This window comes from Thunnus albacares, chromosome 19 (genome assembly GCF_914725855.1).
Source record: "Thunnus albacares chromosome 19, fThuAlb1.1, whole genome shotgun sequence".
Taxonomy (NCBI): domain Eukaryota; kingdom Metazoa; phylum Chordata; class Actinopteri; order Scombriformes; family Scombridae; genus Thunnus; species Thunnus albacares.
Genome location: NC_058124.1, coordinates 21,279,613 through 21,299,838, shown reverse-complemented (window position 1 = coordinate 21,299,838; position 20,226 = coordinate 21,279,613). Strand labels below are relative to the sequence as shown.

Here is a 20,226-nt window from a genome sequence, read left to right as displayed (position 1 = left end):
TAAGACAGCACCTGAGAACAGATGAAAGCTATTTTAAATAGTGTGAAGCCTTACACTTCTCTGACATCTTTTTCTCATGCGGTTGAGCATCACAAGGAGAGGAAAAAAGTTGGAGGGAGAAAGGGAGGGGGACCTGGAGTGTTATGTCGACACTGAATTTTCTGGAACATTTCTCTGAGGAGTGCGGTATTTTAAGAAGCGTCCCAGTTCATAGGTATGAGGGTGAGGAAAACGTCTGACATTTGACATCTTTTGAGTCTGTAGAATTTTCTCTAAACGCAAAGGTTAAACAGATTTAATAGACCTGCTGGATCATGAGGGACTCCAGGAGAACTTATAAGTTCAGCTGATGTTGTCAGGAGAGGCAATAAGCTAGAGAAAGAGTATCACAATGTAGTAAGCTGCAAAATAGAGTACACGTTAATCCTCTGTAAATGCATAAATCCACTATAAGATAATATATATAGTAGTAATATATGTAGTTATATGTCACAGTACTTTCACTTTTATATACAATATTATTGGATACTTCCATAGTTTAATTCACAAGTTTATACCCTGGGATTGAAATCAGAGCATCAGGAACAGGAAGTGTTGCAAAAACTGGTGAAATACTTACTTTCCCACCTCACCTGTACCCATGCAGATTCATCACAACTTTTCTGTTATATTCTGTTGCATCTTTCTCTGCCCTAAGGGTTTGAAAAAGACTGACAAGTCTCAGAAAAGTTCAGGCAAACATGAAAAACTTTCACTTTTTCAAGCATCTCTCTGTGCGGTCATTTGTAAAACCCTTTACTATGATGCTGTAATTAAACCCCTACTCATTACCAAACATTTCCTCATTGATGTTAAGAGGAATTACACAGCATAAAGAAGCCACAGAAAATAGAACATCCTGCGGTAATTTTTTGCTTTGTATTTGAAGGTCGAGCGTGAATGTAGATGCATTATTCACTGGCTGGTAGTCTTCAGGGGGAAACAGGCAGACGAGACAGCAAAGAGTCAATGAAGGCAATGTTTGGTTTGCAAAGCAAATGTCAACCTTTGTTTCCTGTAGAAGCTTGACTTTTCAAACAAAATCCAACACCAGAGCACAATTGTCCATTCATTATTTCCCTCTAGGCTACTTTACAGCAAAACTGACAGCATAATTTTACCAAGAGAATGTAAAATTCACTACCATGATGGTGTCCACACTCTTAAGAATTGAGATTACTATTCTGTTTTAGATTAATTAATGCACAAATAACCAATTAACTCTCAGACCAGAGCATGACAATTAAACTTTCATGACTCTCAGTGAATAATTAACATTCATTTAGTCTGGAAAACTTTCTGTCTGGCATAGAGTTGCTGTGATTAAAAAAAAAACCCCCAGCTTTATTCAAGTTGAATCTGCTATGTGTGATGGTAAAAACACCAGCACATAAAATCAATGCATATAAACACTACAGTAATTAAAAGGCTTCACTCTAAAATAGCATACATTCATTCAGAAAAGTTAAAATAATGCCCTGCCAGTGTGGTTACAACATAAATTCATCCCCAGACACTCATTTGGATTATAGAGTAAAAAATAATAATAAAATGATAAGAGCAGCTATTTCAAGTCTTCATCAAGTTTTCAAACCATAGAATTAACAAAAAGTGACTGAATAAATCCACTGAAATTGATCTGATGATAAACTAAACAGGTAATAAAAGGTTTTTTTTTTAGTTTGCATTAAATTCTTGATATCTGAAGGCAGAAAACATTGATCTAGACCCACAATTAGTTTTGTTTTCATGCAAACAATCATTTTAGACTTGCAGTTTCATATTTTTTAAAATGATAGATATTCAGGTTTTTAGGCACAAACTCAATAAACTCAAGAAAAAGAGCTTTGTTTATTTTTAATTGTTTTTTTTTTATCACCCATGCTGTAAATTTGACAGTGATTCTGTTACTTTTGCCTGCTTATAATAATGTCTTACAGCTTTTGCATTATAGTTTTTATATAAAATATTTGCATTACAGGCCAAGGCTTAACCCCTAAAGCACCTTTGCTGTGTTATTCTTGTATTTATTATCCCAAAGGTATGTAAAATTGATGTTCAATATATTTTATTGGGGAAGTTTTTGTTCGGTTGCTCATCCCACATAAAGGGTCATCAGGGTGAAACGAACCGTGGTGAGAGAGGTGGAGCTACGTGGGTGGGGGGAGATGAAGGAGCAGACACATCAATGGTCATGGCAGTGGGATGAAAGAGTCCTTTGACTCCCCCACAGCTTGCTGCATCTTTGAATTGATCTGAACTGTCTCGGCGCATGGATCCGAGAACAAAAGATGTATTTAATCTGCACTCTTGCCTTTTAGTTTACTGTCAGCTAATAACTACAATACACGCTGTGAAAGATAATTCTGCTTTTCCTTTATATCCTCAAGAGAATCCAGCTTTGTTTATTGAAGAAGGAAGTTCTCATCACATGGAAAACAAACAAGTTATTAACATATCAAATGCAGTCTGCAGAATGTGCTGTATAGATTTAATGAACCACTGCCTGAATGTTAAAATAAAGGTCAAACAAGAAATGGGTCAGAAACATAATTAATGATCGTGGCTGAATAGGGCAGCAGACAGATTAAAATGTCATGTAAAATGTCTCCCTTCTTTGAAATATTATCCCAGCTGGAAAACTGCTTGCTTTGATCCATTTGATGATTCCTCGAGTTGACCAGTAGGTGGATTCCTTCTCCCACTTTTCCAATGTCTCCTCGCCTGTAGTTTTCCATAACAGTGCCAGCTGGTCTTCTCCACCAATGATGCCTATGTTTAGATACCCACACAACAAAACAACAAAAGGTTAGAGGGTCATTAAAATTACAGTTTGACTATTTTCTGCTTGCCATTATGACAAAGGTTTGGTGTGTCTCTTGCCTCAATGCGTCATTATCTCCATGTACGTGTCACCAAGCAGAGGCTTTGCCACATCTGTCATTACATACTTTTGAACTGTCAGCCTCTGCTCTTGAAATGAGAAAAGTAACTTGCAATGGCCTTGTGAATCCCCTTTTCCATGAGGGGCCTTGACAAATGTTTTAGTGTCAAATGGGGATTTTTGGGGGCAACATGAGATGTCACAGTATCCTGGACACATTCATGCTGGCATTGTACTCGTCCACAAGCAGCCCGAGGTTGTGTACGGACCTGCAGCATTTTGGACCTTTTATCCAAAGGTTTTTTTTTGATCCCACGTATATTGAGCCTATTGTGCTCATTTTTGCCTCGGTGTAACTGAATCTGCAAGGTGAAATATCTCCCCCTTGAACCTATTCATCCGCGGGTGCTGTGGTCTCTCTGCCATTTTTTCTCTCACCGCATTTTTCTTCTTTCTTCTGCCCCCCTCAGGCAGATGGCCTTGACTCAGTCTAGTCATCAGCAAAGCCCCCTCATCTGGCTAACATCCCTGTCACAGTGAGGACATTAACTGGAACCAACCGGCTTTGTGATGACTCAAGATACTGCCGCCTCAGACATAGACAAAGACATGTAGTTGTCTCCCAGCTGTTTAAATTAAACATCTTTTTAGAGGAGGAAATTCACAAGAAAAAGGTAAACAACTGTATGCCTGGTGAATGTAAAAGAACAAGAATGAGAGAGTCCACAGCCATGCAGCAGCTTTATGAGGCTGTACTGAAAAATGTTAATGTCAGCATCTTAATATGCTCACAATGACAATGTTAACATGCTGATGTTTAGCAGGCATAATGTTTACCATGTTCACCATCTTAGTTTAATGTGTGAATATGCTAACATTTGCTAATTAGCACTATTAGTTTTGCAAGTATTTATTCTTTTATGCAAGTATTTATATTTTTATACTTTAACTAGCATTTATTCTTTTACGGGTTTTGTTGCCACCATGGCTAAAAAAAGCTGTGTTCAAAGCTCAAAAGCTCATAAAGAAATTATTCATTATATAATGACATTTTCTTGTTTCTCTATATCAAGAAGATGAGCAGTTTTTTTTTTCTTTTGGTTGTGGTGGTAGCAATACGTTACTCTTAAACCAAAGCACTAGACAAACTGAAATTTTGACCTGATGATAGTGTTATATGGAAAGTCAGGGGATTATCAAAGTTGTTTATCCTCAGAGGGACATAAATGTGTGCACCAAATTTCATGGAAATCGATCCAATAACTGTTGAGATATTTCAATCAAAAATTCAAATGTCAACCTGCTGGTGGCACCACAGGAATAGTCAGGGCATTGCCAAAACCATTCATCCTCTGGAGACCACAAATGTCTGTACAAAATATCATGGCAATCTATTCAGTAGCTGTTGGGATTTTTCAGTCTGGACCCAAATGGTGGACCAACAGACCAACCAACCAATATAGCTATTTACAAAGCCGCTAACATGGCTAAAGACACTAAACTGCCATTGTTTTGTAAAATCCTGGTACACAAATCCACAGTCAAACAAAGTTCACCAGGACAAGCACCTGATTCCCTTTGTAGTGAGCAGTGGGAGTTCCCAGAGGATCACAAGCAGCATTATTGTAGCTCACCTTTGATGGCTCTCTAAAGGCAGGTGTTCACAATCACGGTTTAAACATCGAGTCTGTTTGAAGTGGCACGAGTTATACCGAGGGAACGAAAGAGGTTTTGATCTCTCTTTGGCTCCACATGAAAATAGCTGCACCTGAGAGGATCGACGCTTGACCACAACCAACGGCTACACCTGCATCTGACAAAGTCTGCCCCCAGGATGCACTTGCCTTCATCTTGTCTACCATTTGTCCTCCTTTATCTTCATGCAAACATCTAACCTCTTGTTTTTGGGTCTTATTTTTCATTGTCATCCTGCAGCCACTGCTTGAGATATTTTTATTTTCAGTTTCTTTTGTTTCCTGGGAAATGACAACAAAACAAAACAAATGACAAACAGCTACGTATTAAAGGGGGAAATTTATTGCAGTGGCAGTGAGTGGCGAACTCAGGGTTTATGTGATTAGAGGGATCTTGACTCTTTGAAGGGTTACATCAAAAAAAGTGTTGAGAGACCACTGATGCTGCTGCTCAACTGTGGGAAGCCCGGACTGAGATCTATATTGCTTCAGGCAATGTAATTCCGATGAAAGACAACCAAACCTTTGCTACTGCTTAGAAATGTTTAGCTAAGACTCAAGACTCGAGCAGCGGGTGAGTCATTACAGAGAGAACGAGCTGCTTCATGCCCCTGCACGTGGGTGGATCTGGTCTTTCATTGAGGAAACTTTCCCTCAGGGCACGGATTTTCTGTTTTGGTCAATGTTAGAACAGTGAGTTAATCATTACTGGAGCTGTGTAATTTACTTGTCTTCATTAATAACGTTTTACTTAGATAGGTTTTTTTATTGCAAGGAAACAACAACACCACATTGTTGCGGTAGTATAAAGAGGAAATAGTATTTGAGCTGTAAGTTAATATAAAGCCAAAATAACTGTATTAGTATCTGAAAAAAAGCCAACAGAAACTTTTAGAGAAAATAACTGATAAATAACTAACCCAATAATGGATTTTGTAACAGGAGACCATCGTTCCCCGTTTCTAACTGTGAGTGTCACATTTCCAACCACGAGTGAGGACAGTTTTTTTTTAAAAACATAACCATGTAGTTAAAGTAACTTTAACCCACATCACGTTTCTCTAACCTTAACAAAGCGATCATATTAACCCAAACCACAATCTTTTTCTAACCAGGTGGTTTTTCTGCCTAAACCTAATCGGACCTTAACCACAGCGTTGTCACTTCTTGAAAAAAACATTATTTTTTAACAGTGATTTAACAGTTTTGAAAAGCACAGACAAATGATGTCCTGCCAATTACTGCAGAAGTATTTAACAAATTAAAATTATGACCCGATGATGGTGTTGGATGAAAAGTTAAAGGTCCAGTGTGCAGAATTTAGTGGCATCTAGTGGTGAAGTTGCAGATTGCAATTCCCCCTCAATACCCCCTGCCCCTCCCCTGCTAAGTGTGTAGGAGAACCTATGGTGGCCGCAAAACTCACAAAAAACACCTCTCTAGAGCCAGTGTTTGGTTTGTCCATTCTGGGCTAATGTGGAAACATGGTGGTGCAACATGGCGGCCTCTGTGGAAGAGGACCCACTCCCTGTGTAGATATAAAGGGCTCATTCTAAGGTAACGAAAACACGTTTCTTATTTTCATAGGATTATAAAGTAATTATATTCTACTTCTGCCAAGTCCGTTCCATTAGATGTCATTAAATTCTACACATTGCACCTTTAAGATGAATGTCTGCACCAAATTTAATGCCAATTCATCTAATAGTTATATTAGATATGTTAACAAATGCTAAAAATGTCATTGTGGTGGTGCTAGAGGAAAAGTAAAGAGATCACCAAAGTCAGTAGGATTCATCCTCTGGGGACAAAGAATATCTGTACAAAAGTTTATGGCAAAAATAAATTGTAGTAGCATGTGATAGGAAACCAAAAACTGCAAGTTTAAAATAAGACAACCAGTAAATATGTTAAGTATAGTCACAGATGTCTTGATGCATGTTTCAAATTTGGGGGGAAAAAAAAGGTTATACAACAAATGCAACATGCTCCATTTCATTCCAAACACAAACTGCAGTGCAGCTTGTGTATCCATACAATGAAACAGCCAAAATCTGAAACTTCACTTATTTGTACTTAACTCTCCCCTAGAGGCCAATATCCTCGCAGGGTCACTATAACTCGTCTGGAGCTAGGGGGGGAAAAAGGGAAAGAAATAGATGCCAGTGGTATGTGGGTGATGCAGACAAGCTTAACACCAAACTTTCCAGAAGCACAAATGTTCCCGGCACGTTTTGAGTCAGTGTTCTCACAAGCAGCCAAAACCATCCAGTCCCAACAGGCTTATCAGCGTCTGGAATCTGGCCTTACAGATCCTCCTGTAGGAGGGAGGGGAGGGAGGACACAATGACCCATATAAAACTGCTGTGTAGATTACACTCAGGCTATCAGCACGCTGGGCTGTTTCCATCACAGCTCTTTTGAAAGTCCAGGTAAGCTATAAAATGCGGCGGGCTGTGTTGGTTAAATGCCAACAGCCTCAACAAAGGACCTGGAGGCATTTATGGTTTCCGCTGATTAGACGTCTACGGTTTGTGACAAAAAGCTCTTGAATTACTAGCAAAAACCTCCACTGAGATAAGAGCCCTCATGTTTTTGTTGCTCAGGTCTTGGACCGGAGATGAGAATTATTTAGAGGACAAATACCTGAGCAGCACCCATATCGCTAGCTAAGAATGTGTCAGAGCCTTATCAACTGGATAGACTCAATGGACACTACAAAGGTACTGAGGTTAGGTATTGTGAGCAGTGTAATGCTTTTGTGCTCTGCCTTTGTCCCAAAATAAATATACAGGCATTTGTTTCCCATGTTTTCAGATTTTCAGATATTTGGGCTAAACTACCGCTGCTCCAGATGATTTTATGCCTTAAACCACACATTTCTTTGGTAGTGCATTACAGTCTCAGAAGAGCAGGTTGAGTTTGACCTACATTGATGTCTCATTCAAGGCATACAGCCATGCTAGAGGCTCTGTGAGGCTGCAATGCTCATTGAAAAGGAACTCACATTTTAAGATGAATGAAAATTGAGGTTCAGTTTTGGTCCTTAGGAAAAATGGTTTTTATAAATGGTAGTTGTCAAGTGTCATGTTAACATATTCGTTTCACAATGAGTGCGTTTATAGGCACATTAGTATCCTGGCTTTGAGTCTTATTCTGATTTTGATCTCATTCGGGACATGATGTTTACATTGGAACATGAGAAATCTGGTTGTGCATGTCTGTGCATACGTGATTCTAGGTTTCTGATCGTCTGTGTGGAGTTTATTCCTTAATATCTCAGCCACTCATTTCCCTAACAGAGAATATTTGGATACCTGGATAAGATGTTTACTGTAAACGCTACAGTATCCCAGTTTCTGTTGAAGTACTCAAGGTCGCAGGTTGCATTTCTCAAACCTGGCTAAGGCCTTGTTCACACAAAGCTGAAACTGCCGATATTGTTGGTTCATTAGTACGGCGGCTACATCAGAAAACAACCGTCCAGTCAGAGCAGAGTATGTAAATTACACACTCAGCGCAACACACACAGAACTACAGATTCACGACAGCTCACTACTTTGCCCACTGCTCTGTATCCATATTTGTGAACACGTCATTCTCTCATACCAGGATATGATATTTACAGGTGTAATACATAACTGAACGATGATACACGTGTGTAAACTTGCATATGTTTAGGTAATATTTATCATGTTCAACATCTTAATTAAGTATGTTAGTGTGCTAGAACTTAACACACAAGTACAGCTGAGGCTGATGGGAAAAGTTCAGCAGTTATTTGGTCTTAAAGCAAAATATTGCATAAATTTAAATTTTGACCTGATGATGACACTTGATGAAAAGTCAGAGAATCACCAACGTTTTTATGATTCATCCTGAGGGGCACATGAACGTACCAAAATTCATGATGATCCATTTCCTTATCTCAGTCTGGACGAAAGTGATGAACAACCCACCAGCGTTGCAATCCCCAGAGCCACGCATTTAGACGAGCTAAAATAAGCATCCAGCTTCGAAAATGAAACCATCTCTAAACTACCAGTTTAAAGAAACTCAGAGAAACCATGATTTTAAATCGGTTTCTATGAAACAACTGCTGATCTGTTCTCATTAATCATGATTGAGTTTTAATATTTTTTCATATTAAGGACCAAAATAAATTTGTGTTGTACATGAAACCCTTAAAATATATTTATAATATTTTGCCTTCTGAGCCCCACATAAACTGCATTTTATTAGGACAAAATGATCTCTATACTATAAGGAGAGGAATGAAATCTATTAGCAAACAAATTTTCTCATACAAACTTTCATTGTCTTTGCTTGAAAATCTTATCTATACTGGGTAAAACACTGCCTTTATCTGTGTATTTTGGAGCAATACTTGTCAAAATGTCCCCCAGTCACTGTTTTATGTTTTCAAAGTCAATGTTAAGTCTTGAAAAAAGCCTCTGAGCACTGAGTCCATCCTGTGTTTATTTTGCTAATGTGACTTTGAGATTTAAGGATGTGACAGATGGAGTCACTCGTCTCTGTCTCGCTCCGTCAGTCCCAGAGATGCGGTCTTCACTGATAAACCTGTCAGAGTTAAAGACTCCATCAGACAACTTCCTGTCTGATTCTTCTCAGAGTGAGTGTTTATGAAACATACAGTGGGTGTGCAGCAACGGGTGTATCCTGTCAGTGTAAAATCTATGACTTCAGGCAAATATTTATTCTTAGCTGCTCAGTACATTTTCCCCCCAAATTCATTAGTGTGTAAAACCTTGATGAATCATCCTTAAAGTCTGCAGTAGTGAGACTAAACAAGTTCCCAGCAGTGATGTAATCGGTGAAGGCCTGAATCGTCTGGAGCTATTTCTGTGTCACTAGTCCCACAATCAGCTCAATTCATCACCAAAACACACAGCAGATACAGAGGCTTCAGTCAGCTGCCGTACCTGAGAATACCTTGTTTAACTTTCACCTGAGCCCCGGTTGAAACCATAGACTGTAAAAAATAATGGATGTGTGTGGAATTTGCATTTTGACTGTCGCCATCTTGGATTTTTGGAGCCAGAAGTGATCATATTGGGGCTGACCCTTATGCTAGGTGCTAGCTGCTAGCTTGGTTAGCACATCGCATTTACAGTCTATGGTTAACTGTGCTAATGCTAATGCTAATAGTCGGTAGAGAAAAAGAAGCTTAAAACTATTAAAACAAAATGTACTTACCATTAAAAACTGCCCCAATCATACAGTTAACTGTTCCCTAAACCCCGTCCCCCAACAGTGATTGTCCAATCATAGCTTTGTAACCCTTACTGGCTGGTCAAGCACCCAAACAGTGTAAGAACAATACTATATTTAAAGAGTCTGGAAGGTGGTGTCTTATTTTCAGAATCTAAAACTCAAGAGCAAAAGTGTAAGGAATGGATTAAACTGTGTGTTTAAAAGATTGTCAGACCTGCAGAGTTTGTGTTTTTCTGTTAAACCTGTCTTTGGCTAAAATGAGAAACACCAGCTGATTACAAATACAGTAAATTTCTGCACAATACAGATCTATATCCAATAATATGAACTATAATCAAAGTAGTTCATTTTTTTGAGCATGCCGCGCTAACTTACTTACAGTACTTACTTACTTACCTACTACTTACAGTAAATCTACAGAAAATTAATCTGCAACTATTTTGATAATCAAATAGTTATTAAAAAGTCAAACAACTGGTGGTAGCTGAGGTGGAGTCATTGACAAACATTTTCACAGTTCAGCTTCTTAAATGGGATAAATTGACAGCTTTTGCTTTCTGTCATATGAAATTAAATATTTTGGAGTTTTAGACTGTTGCTTATAGACAGTACAAAACTGTCATCTTAAGCTCTAATATTTCTGTCACTGGCATTCAGAGGCATTTTTCTCTGTTTCCTCAACATATTAATTGATTCATCTAGAAGATAATTGGTAGATGAATTGCTAATGAAAATAATAATTACCTACCTAATAACCTACAGTGGTAATCTAGTGCTATTTTCAAAGGCAAAGGGCGTATAATTAGCTAAGGGTTACAGGTTACATTAGACCTGTCAGGGGAAACAATAGTGACTCTGTTCTTCTTTTTATTTGGTTTGAAGACGGTTACACTCAAGCAACTGCAGCTAAACTCATGCTAGTTCTCAAAACCTTTTAAAAGTGAAGCATTTAGTTTGAAAATATGAACATTAAAGCATAAATCTAACCACTATGTTGTTTGTCAAAGTATGATTTTCTAAAGTAAGCTTTCGAAACAAACCTATTTTAATTACATTTGTATTTTAAATACTGTACAGTAATACAAGGGCTAACTATCTTCACACAATCAACACCTTAAATGGATCATCAGCTAGTAAGGATGCTAAGTTTTTAACTGTAGCTTAAATGTGGCTTTAGCTTCAGTCTTTTAGCAATATATCACATATTTAGCAATCATGTGCACATTTAAGAACCTTTTCCTGACTTGTCATTTAAAAGAAATCAGCTGAAATCATTAAAACATCAGATGGAGGCAGAGTTAGAAATGAGAAACCTACTGTAGCTGCTTTCGTTTCATTTAAATGTGAAATTGAAGACCCAAAATGAATTTCGAGTAGTAAGTCATTGTTCTTGTTATAACCTGCATATCTGCTCAGATCATTACAGTGAGCTTGTGCACCAGGATAAACACAATCTCCTCCTATTCCATGGATATGGACTGATATTTACTTTAGGAGTCATATCGAAACAGACGTGCCAGCAGTGAAATATTCCTCTGAACGATTTAATTTCCTTCACAGATCTGTGATCAGCCTTTGTTTCATGCCTGGCCAATTTAATCAGAAGTGGAGCCTGGGGGCAGGTGCAGCGTTTCATTCCAGGTGAGACGAGGATTTGCCCGAGCAGGAAAGAAAGCAGTCCTATTACATATTAAACACAACTCAAAACAGCAGAGAGGATCAACATGGTGTGGATGAGGGTAATGATTTATTGTAGATGTGATAAATGAATGTACAAATGTGTCAGGACATGAGATTAATGAATACAGACTACATCATTCTGGCTTTTATCTGAAAGTCACATTAAAAAGTACAAAAAAACAACCAAAGTCTGACTTGATGTCACAGAAAACAGCCATTTATCTTGAGAAAAAGAAAACAGAGATTGCAAGGAGGACTCTGCTCTGTTTTTTCTGGAATAGATGGATGTTTTTGAGGCTATTATACTTGTTACTGAGTAAGGCGTCAACTTATGAGGTCAAATTATGCTGTCTTACCTGAATTTTTTGAGGCCTGGGGCCACATTTAGAGATAATGAAACTTAAAGATCTTACTACAGTAGTTTCGTTTGTTACTAAAACCTCAATTCAGCAGTGTTTCTGGGCCTGGAGAGGCATGTACTAACTGGACAAACACCCCCCACCTCTGTATGAGGCTGCTGATTGAGTTTCATTGCATAACACAACTCAACCCAGAATTACCCAATAGAAGAAGCACATTTTGTATTTTTTCCCCCTTTTAACAGTCGGATGGTGTGCCTGCCTGTGTTGCTCAATGAGCGAGTGTTGCTGAGTTTAACAGTGTTCTTCTTCTACTTTGCGTTTCATGCCCAGAGAGCTGATGTCATCAGGCGCTGAGTGGTGCCAGTCTGCAAGCAGCACAGCTGAAAATTACAGGCCGTCACCAACAACAACACTCACAAACATGGATACACAGCAAGGACAAACAACAAAAAACAATGTTCAGTTTGGAGCTCTGTCACGCTCTGCTGACACTCGAATATTTTCTGTTACTTCTTTCAAAAAATTCACAATAGAGAAACCATAGTCATTATAAAAAAGCTCTACAAAATACCATGTTTACTAAAGATGATTACATAAAGAAAGTGTTTCCATGTTCCACGGGTTTAGCAAAAATGCTGGAAACTATTTTCATTAGTAATGACAAAGTCATATAAATAGAAGCACATAAATAGCAGCACATTTCATAACTTCTGGAAAGCAACAACAGAATGTTAACAGGATGACAAACATGTGCGTCAATTTCCTTTAGTTTGGAAACAGCAGCTCTGAGCTACGAGATGGCTTAAGTCGCACGTAATGAAGCAAACAGACATTTTTAGTGTGTTTTGGCTCCATTTTAGCAAAAAAAATGAACCCAAAACGCATATATAATCCCACCTCTACTGTGTGTGACAAGCAGTTTTGCTCACAAAGGAGATGATGGAGATAATAAAGTAATTTTTTCCATCGTCTTCGTAGGGAAGAACTGTTTTCCATAACACAAAAAAAGCCTTGTTAATGTTTGTAGGAAAGAGCATTGAATTTGATTCTTGTGGCCTATTTTTTGTAATCCCAGATAATCCCCTGATGATAATTAGACCTTGCAACTTGTTTTTGTACATATATTCTTTGTATTTTCCATCCGTGTGTAAAATGCAAGAGATCAGTTGAATGAATAATTGATTGAATGCAGCCTGTATAAGCTTTGTCATGTCAGGCACCCTGATGAAGAAATGCTTGTCTGGTGAAGTGTTGGTTTAATTAAAGTGCATGAAATTTTTGAGTGTTGACTGGTTTTTTTTCTCTAGAATTGTTTGTACAATTGAAATCTTTGTTTGTATGGGCATGTGTCATTAGCATTGAAGGCAATTATAGACGGTACAATGTGAAGCTGTTCCAGATGAAAGTTGACAATCATGAGAGAAGCGTGGTGAAATTTTCAGTCGTCAATGTGAAACTCAGGTCCTAGATTGCACTGTGAGTCTGATTTAGAGCTCTGGCGTCCAAAGACAACCTTTTGACCTTTGACGTTGAAATTTAGGACCAAATTCTAACAATGTGATGAACCGAATCTACAAACCAACCAATCATAACTGCACAAAGGCAAACAATAACAGACTACACTGGCCAATGCAACATTGTGAGTGTCATTTTGGAAACATTTATGTGTTTCTGCTTGCTCATGTTTTTTTTTATTCACCGGGTATTCATCACACAATCTGACATGCCTTAAAATTGATGAATGACTTTCTTAAAAGCATCTTACACAGTGTGTCATAGAGGGAACTTGCAAGATTGTGCATAGAGGCTTTAAAACTAGACAAATGCATGGTTTGCATCGGTTTCTCTTAACAAACTGTGCTATTTTTAGAGTTATTTTAGAGGATAAGAGGATTAACAGCTTTTTTGACCTCAGACAGATGATCCAATTTAATCCTGTGTTCACAAAACATTTACTATCTGCTGCATGATGTTTTATCAAAACTGCACAATCACACATTCACTGTCAGTCACAATAACTTACTCAAGAAGAACATTTGTAGTTTCTGCTTCCTTTTTTTTTGTCACTTTGCCTTCAAATATTTAACGAGGGATCGGATGTACAACAGATGCCCCCTTCTCACTTTGTTCTTTATTTGTATGCATGATGTGGTGGTGGCTGAGGTGAGGGTCATTATGCTGCGTGGCTAAGCGACTTGATGGGTCACACTTCAGCGGTGGAGCTTCAAATGAGGAGGAAGGGAGGCCTGGCGAGGATGACTGCTTCTTCCATCTGCATTACCTGTGTCTCCGGTGGCTGCTCTCTCACTCACACAGACCCTCGGTGTCTTTCATCAGCGAAGAACACAAAGTACCCATAGATACCTCAGCCAGGACTTTAAAACATAATGGGATCGCACACAAAGGACGAGGCACACTGCTCTTTTACGGCGTCCCTCAGAGAGTATTAGAAACACGCAGGCTTTCTGGTCGGGCACAACGGGCCCATTTGGATGAAACACAGCATACCAGGGGCTAAAACTAGGTTGGAAAAAAGGTTTTTTGTGTGTTTATGTGTGTGAGAATAGAGACATTCCTCATCATAAAACGCCCCCCCCCCCTCCACCTCACCATCTGATATGTTTAACAGAGTTGCCCCATCTTAAAGCCCCCAGAATGCCGAGTATTTTCTTGATCTGGGCTGAGCTCAAGGGGAAAGCATGCAGTTCTGATCCCAGGGTCACCACGCTTAAAAGCCGGCGTGGACACCAGCCAGTCAAGTGAAGACACTTGTACAGAAAGAGACTGACTCAGTGAGCTCGGTCGTCATGTATGTTTGTGTGTCTTCTTGTTTGTGCGATGCACGCCGCAGCTCGTCCTGCATGACTGCATAATCTGAGTCAGGCAGACCAGACCAGGACATCAGGGGGTTTTGACTCAGGTCCTGAGGTATTTAGTCTTTATTCGTCCTCACAGAGCGAGACCTCAGCTGGTGGGACACAGTCCACGAGCCTCCCTGGAAGCTGCCCAGCGCACTCATCTGTCCGCTTCGCCAGATGAGGAAAAGCAGATCTATTAACAGAAGCTGCTGTCAAGAGAAAGCTGGAGATGTGTGTTTGGTGAACCGTCCTCTTCCACAAGTTGACTTTTCAGAGACTAAGAAACATGTCTTGAACATAAACCACTGAAAAAACAGGCATATAGCACCTGTCATATCACCTGTAGAGTTCAGCTATCCATCTGACTCGTCATGCAGCCAATCTAGACCTCCAAACATGACCCTCTTTAAAGAATAAGGCTGCTGATATTATATATTTTTCGTATTGTTGAAAAAAATCTTACAAAGACACATAAACCAGCAACAAATTTATCTGCTAACAAGTATTCCTCTGTGCTACAACGCTCCATCGTTTTCCGTAACAAATAACCACATAACCGAGTCACATCTTTACACTGTGTGTCATGACTTTGTTATGATAAACATGGGCACTGTAGTTTATTTTGAGTCAATCTCACAAACACTGCCATAAATACTCTCTAAAATAGCAAACCTGTATAATCTGCAGCTGAAAATAGTCCCCAACAAATGCACTATTTACTCCTTCTTGAGTAAATATTTACTAAAAACTACAGTGCTCAAGTGTTTTATGAAATTACTGAACCTTTTGAAGAAAAATTGAACTATTTTCAAGATTTCCGTCTTCAGTGCCAACAAATGGGCTCAAGGCTGAGTGTCACAGACTTCATAGTGAAGTTGAAAAATAACAGAAGATGGACTAATGCGTTGTATGTTTTGGTCTTTTTTAAGGGATTTGTTGGCAATAAGAACCATGTAAAATAACACTCATTTTGACAATCTGTAACAAGATATGTATTAGAGGGCCAATAATCAGTCTCTAGTGGTAAAAATGTATTGGTGTTATATATAAAGGGAGTGAATGAGTTTCTCTATTCACTTCTATGTGCAGTAGAGAGAGTTCGGGGTCGTGTATTGAGAACCAGCAACAATTGCAGGAATTGCATATTAAAGCCACTAAAGCTTTGGCTTCGACGTTCAGCCATAATGGTCGCTGCTTGTTTTTGAAAAGGTTTTATAAAAAGGCTTGTTAAGATTTAGCTAAAGTCAAAGGATGAAAAATCACAAACCAACGTTTATTGATCTTAATCAGCCCTGTACTTTAAGGAAACCAATGAAAATCAACAAAATACAAACAAATGAGGCAAACATCTCCACCACTTTAACAACACAGTAGAAGTATTTAGAAAGAGACGCTGAAAATAAAAAAAAGCACTAAAATCTAATGGACACGTCGGCCACTGTTTGTTTAAGTTTTAACGTTCTGATTTGTGATTCTGTTATTATTTGAGGTACTGGCTCCACACTTAGTTAGCCTTCCATTAAATGTATTACTAACATGTTTATCGGTTTATAGTGTCCCCGAGAACCTTCTATTCTTGTAACTTAGTTTGCTTTTCTGTATTTGATTATGCTGCATGAGTTGTCAGTCTGGGAAAGTTGTACCTAATATGCTTGTGTTTTACTTATTTGCAAGATTTTTCTTCCCGGACATGATGTACAGTGAAGATGTTTTCTGCATTTGCACGTGTTTTCAGTGTGTTGAACTCTCTCGGTCACCATAAATACGCATCAGAGAGCGTCTAATTAAGAACAACCTCCAACCTTTGGTCATCAATGAAAACAAAGAAAAATAGCCATGAAAACCTGAACCTTGGAGTTACCAGGTTTAATACAGCACCAGTACAGTAACTATCTGCCCAGATGCCCATAATAATAGGTTTCCCATCGTAAATCGCCCCCCCCCTCCCTCCCGTTCAGAGATCCACCCTCATGGATCACCAGCCAGGCAGCACATCTTAACTTCATGACACTCCTGAACCCCAAGCCACAAAGCTTTCACCAGCGAGGCCCCATGGAAAAATTAAACTGGACACTGCGAGGAAGCCCAGATTTGTGGTCATGGCAGAGGAATATGATTGGATAAACATAAGGCAAAGCCTCAAACCAGTTCGCTCAGTGCTTGGTGGTGATGTGACGAGAGGCAGGCAGTGAGGTTTTTATTCAGCCGGGGGGGGGGGGGAGGGTTGGTGGGGTGGCGGTGGGTTGGATCTGAAGGGCACATACTGTTCCTGGAAGCATTGGTGGGCCTGCAAAACCCAGAGTTTTACAGAAGATGTAAAAGGACGTTTATCTGTGTAGAGCAGGCCAGGCAGCACTGACATCCTCATCCTCAGTCACTGTTTAATAAAAAACAGGCCTAATTATCAGGCCTGCCGCAGCTATTTCAGTCTGCAATGAGCAGGTGACGCGTATTAGAGCAAACTGGGTCATGAGAATGTACGTCATTCACCTCTTAACCTGAGCGTGCCCCCGCTGCAAAAGCTCTAATTTTTCAATTAAAGCCAATCATTAGTGTGTTAGTTCCTGTAACCAGCTGTGTTCCTGAGATCATCAATGTGCCGCCCTACAGTGTGTGTGTGTATGTGTGTGTGTTCAGTACATTGAAAAAACAATCCACTAGAGGTCTTAACGGACACATGCAACACATCATGCCCATCACAGCTGGAGTCAGACGCTTTGAAGTGGATTTTAGTTTGAAGAGACAACAGAAAATACATTTACTCTTTGTTATACAGATATAACAAGACAATGTATAGAAATCATTTTAAAAATTAAATTTAAAATGATATGTGCGTAAAAGAAATTAAAATTGAATATATGAATGTAAAAACAATTCATTATAAGAGAATTTTCTGTGTTCTTGTTTATGCTAATTGCAGGTTCAAACTCTGCAAAACAGACTTGAAATGTTAATTGTTTGCATGTGAGATTGTTAAAGCTGAAGTAGTTAAAACAGTTTAAGCGTCAGTTAAAACTGAAGCACTGAAAGCTGTTGCAGAAAGCATTTTAAATTCTCGTGATATATATATATATTGTTTTGTTTTGTTAGCTTTTCTTTTCTTTTTCTACATACTTCTGTATATGCTTTGTATACTGTATGTATTACCAGAAGATGCATGTTTTGTAAAATAGAGGTGGGATGGGCCAGATGTTTGGCATGACAGAAATAAAAATAAAAACTAAACTATACTAAATAATATGCTGCTTGAAGTATGTGGTTGAATTGTCAGTTCACAGAAAGTACGATAGGATTGTAGACTGAATCATTTTATTTAATAACAAGTAATTGAAGGGAGTAAAAATGTGTTCTGAGCTATCTAGCAAGCTCGCTAGCTAACGGGACATTCAGTTTATTATGCAAACTGTTGCTCTTTTGAGAAGCAGTTTATACACAAAAAAATTGTGCAATTTCACTCTGGCCCCAAGCAAATGAATCCACAGATTGCAGCAATTCCATTAAAATGTACTTATTTTGCCACAAAATTTCATTGTACAGATCTTAAGAGCTGAAAGTAACTGAAATTTTAGTTACAATGAAATTGAAAAGTTGAATTGTAAAAATACATTTCTCTCCAAGATACCCACCATTAAATATGACTATTATTGCTTGCTTAAGTTAGACCTTATCTGACGCAGCAGACATGGTTTTTGGATGCAATTTTTAAAAAAATTTCCTCAGAGAATAATGAAGAAACCACACAGTTTTTAATTTAATGTTTACGTATTCCCAAAACTAAAAATACAATTTGGATTGGAAGTCTTCCTTTGTCTCCATCCGTCACAGTAAAACAAACTCATCAGTCTCCCAAATTATCTGCAGTGCCAAGAAGAAAATTTCTGCTATCAGTTCCTCATCATGTTTTTTTTTTTTTCTTCTCTCACTCTGATGAACTCATTTGCATTTCATTATCCCGCCGTCTGTGAAACGAAATGTGGAATTATTTACACTGTGACAGGGAAAAGAGAAGTGAATGTAATCTGTCTTCCATGAGAGGGAATTGAATTTGAAATGCAAATCGTAGAAATAATTACAACTCGGGAAAATAAATGTGCTGCACATCGGCAATTCAGCTCCCTTTGCATTGCTAATGGCGTCACCCGGAATAAATAGTTTGGGACATTATTTTTTTATTTGTCTGCAAAATCTCTCTCTGCCTTTTTTCTTGTTCTTTTTTTTTAAATTCTTAACTCTCTCCAGAATTAACTGTTTACTTTTAGAGCAAAGTTCATCAACTAGTCATTAGCTCGTCTTTGTTAAAGTAAACCTTCGGTAACTGTGACTCAGAGCTGAATGTTTTTTAACAGATTGGCGTGAAAATTAATTCAAATCCCACACAGATGTTTCGTCAAACTGTCCCACAGCAGATGTCAGTCACAGTAATCAGGAATAAATCACACACATGCATATAGAGATTTGTGTTGATGTCTTTGTGTCACTTAAGCAATTAGTGATTTATGATACAGGATACAATAATTAACTGACCTACTTTTATGATATCAGCTTAACTCAACAAGATTTATGTCAACCATAAAGATTAGCTGATATTTACAGGTATCAGGAGTGGTATGGGAGGGAAAAATAAATAAATACAGTCATTGAGAAGTTAATTGATGCATCACTTCACCTAAATCACAAATATACAAATTAAAATATATACTTGCTATTTTTTACTGAAGAAATAATCCCTGTAAAAAAAAAAAGAAGCTGTTAATAGAAAAGCAGAGTTACTCCAAAAAAGGAGCACACAGAGGTGACAGGAAACTACTGTTTTTGGAGTGGATTTCCTGTTTATACACTTTCTATGTTTTTAACACCACAAGAAAAAAAGTCCACTCTCCCCCAGTATGTTCAAGTGGCAGCAGCTGGTATCTCAGAGCCGCTGCGAATAGCTCAAGTCAAGCAAACTTTACAGTGAAAAATCACAAATGTGCCTCAAAGGGTTTTACAATCAATACCATATATGTACACTCTAAGGAGTATTGGGAGAAAATACCTGCATGATGATGTACAACTAGAGGTAACTGCATGGGGAAATAAGGTTTTTTGTCACATAGTTGGTCTGATCGGTTACGATCTTTCAGGTTTACAAACGTTATTATTCTTCTGTAACCAAACCAAGTCAAAAACTTAGATCACCTGCTTTGTTGAAAAGTATTTTTCCATCTCTAATCAATTCATTACCCTTCAATTTATCATTGCTAAAACAGGTTTCCATTAAATACATACCGTCAACATAAATCAAGTTTTACTTAAAGTACTAAATCGCGTTTAAAAGTAATATGATTCAGCCGGTGAAAAGAAAATTGAAATCACATTTATAATGTAAAACACACAATAAATCACAGAAATAATAAAACAAATGAAGCAGTTAAATACATTATAATAAGCTCTGGGCTCACTTTACTGTACGTAAACATGCTGCTGACAGTTTC

At 38.3% G+C, this 20,226-nt stretch overlaps 1 long non-coding RNA gene across 1 annotated transcript; it reads left to right on the top strand.

The window, feature by feature from the left end:
- The first annotated feature begins 8,929 nt into the window (after window positions 1-8,929).
- Window positions 8,930-13,154, top strand: LOC122969294. Its single transcript, XR_006398974.1, has 3 exons — window positions 8,930-9,250; window positions 11,413-11,493; window positions 12,225-13,154. It is a non-coding gene; the product is annotated as an uncharacterized LOC122969294 (long non-coding RNA).
- Window positions 13,155-20,226: the final 7,072 nt, after the last annotated feature.